Below are 2707 nucleotides of genomic sequence, written 5' to 3' on the forward strand. Positions count from 1 at the left end.
TGGGAATCGTGGTAGTATGCGTCCAGCCCACACTCGGACCCAGGAGCCCTGCCGCTCCCGGAGAACTCGCTCCACATTTTCCTTATCTATACATTTGCTTTTCGGCATATAGGCCACTTCCAAGATTTAGTTGTTATGAATTGAGGTGTGTTACATAAATGTACCAACTTCCCCCCAAGAAATGTAATCATTATGTAATGTAAACATGTTCAAATGAAAAAAAATAATAACTGAAAAAGCAAACAAAAAATAGCAAATCAATAAATATAATTCACTGTATCAAAAGAAAATAGTACATAGTGATAACAGTTGATGTGAAGAAGTATCAGGCAAAAAAATGAAGTTCACCACCTTTGAAACTAAATAGAATTTGTACTGAACTTGTAATACAGAAATTTGACCTGTAAAGAAAACTGTCCTTGGGGCTGGGGGTTTAGCTTAGCGGCACAGCACCTGCATGGCAAGTGCTAGGTCATGACTTCCCGGTACCGGAAACCCCCCACCCCAAAAAAGAAAACCATCCTTGCATGTGTGCTGAGGAAGCAGATCTATGAATATACACAAGCATCACTGCTCTATGCTGCACCCTGCCTAGCTCTGCCAGTGCTCCTGCTCCCTCGCTGTGCAGCTACTCTTTCACCTGCTTTATGCCTTTTCTCGTAAGATTTGGTTTTGTTCTTTTTCTGTCTCTTTTCCCTGTTTTTTCATTGCTTCTGAGCTTTTGCATGTCTGGGTTATTTTTCCAGGCCTTTGCACTAGCAGAGAACCTTCCTTTTAGTTTGCTGTAACCTTAAGTATCTGAGTTTTCTCACCTATTTTTGTTATTGCACATTTTTGGCAGCTGTTTTCTGTAAGAGGTGCAATTGAAAGAGAAAAATAAAACAGAAAATGCCGGATATTTCAAGCCTTCTGTTTGGTAGGTGACAAAAGACCGACCTCAAGGCAAGTGAGGGTACTGGGTTCTCAACACCACTTTTACCTGGTGGTCAGTCTTCCAGAAACCTGAGCTACCTGGAATAGTTTTGACCATAAAAATCTATGAAAAACCTCAGAATATGAGGAACTGTTGATACTAAGTTGAATTTGTACATAACTTGTAATAAAGAAATTTGACTCTGAGAGAAGATTCTTCTTCATAATCACAGTACTATGCAATTTACGGTACAAGAGAGATGTGTAGTTTTAAGCCAGATGTAATTTACTTGGAATTGTATGAAATGTAGTTACCTCTCCCTCAATATGGCCTACTTGCTTTTTGCATATATGTATGTCCACATCTTTTAACAGCTACTCTTTTGACCTGAAGTTCCCAACTGGCTAATGGCATTCTCTGTCATCGTTTTCCTACACATGGCCAAGTTTCTTGGAAGAATTACCCATATTCCTGTGTTGTTTTGCTTCCTTACTTTCTTCTTGTGCAACCCACTGCAGGGGGTTTTTCTTCTGGCACTGTACCAATTTAGCACCCACTAAGGTTATTGATGAGCTCCATGTTGCTAAATTATATGAATAGTCTTCTATGCTTACATATTTTTGAACCCCTTAGAGTGTTTGCCCCTGTGAATCATTTGTTTCTGGAGAACTTGTCCTGCCTTTGAGTCATTTCTTTTATGATTTCCCTCATGTCTTCACTAGTCACTTATTTTTCTCTAGGCCTCTCATAATGTTAATGTTTCTTCCAGTTGCTGCACTTGATCATGCCCTCTTTACGTTCTGCATACTCTCGGGGACAGAAGTCATCCTGTCCTCTTCCTCCCAACTCTAAACACTTCAGTTCAGGCCTCTTATCTGAATTCCAGGCCCAAATCTCCACCGTCTCTACTTAGATATATACTTAACATGCTCAAACCAGAACACTAGCTCTTCAGTATGAGGAAGAGGTGAGAAAAGAGTCATCCGTGCTTTTAAGGTCTGACCTGAGCAGTAAGTACAGTATACTTTGTTTTCTGCTCAGATGGACTCCAAGGTTCAACTCCTTTCGACCTGGCAGTGAATCCTGGTTCTCATAAAATGAAACTTTAGCCAAAATCACTTAACCTCTCAGAACCTTAGTTTCCTCATCTATGAAATGGGGATGTTGCATATATTTCATTCTGGATTGTGGTAAAGAATGTGTTGTCAAAGGATTAAACACGTGAAAATGCACTAGTATTGGTTCTGACAGCAGGTGAAAACTCGTTAGTGGAAGTTGAAAGTATATAGCACAATTTCATATTTTTGTTTTACAGTTAGAATCTAATTTACCAGGTGTGTTAGGAAATATGTTTATGTTTGTAAAATAAGGATGCGAATGTCACCCAAATAACATATACATTTTTCATGGTGAGTATGAAATGCAATAATCCTGAAGTCTATACTGTGTTTCTGTGAAGGGCCACATGATAAATTCTTTCAGTTTTGTGGTTCATATGGTCTCTGTCAGAACTGTTCAACTCTGCTGTTATAGCACTGCAGCAGCTATAGACAGTATGTACATGAGAAAGTGTGGCTGTATTCCAATATAGCTTTATCTGTGGACACTGAAATTTGAATTTCATATAATTTTAATCTTTCATGAAATATTCTTCCTTCGATTCTTAAAAAATCTTTTTAAAGTTTAAAAATAATTCTTAGCTCCTAGAACATACAAAAACAGGTCGGAACGAATTTGGCCCAAGGGCAGTATTTTACTGATCTTTGGAATGATGCATGCAAATTAGAGATTCTG

Source organism: Chinchilla lanigera, unplaced genomic scaffold (assembly GCF_000276665.1).
Source record: "Chinchilla lanigera isolate Chin_1 unplaced genomic scaffold, ChiLan1.0 scaffold00147, whole genome shotgun sequence".
In the NCBI taxonomy this organism is placed as follows: Eukaryota; Metazoa; Chordata; class Mammalia; order Rodentia; family Chinchillidae; genus Chinchilla; species Chinchilla lanigera.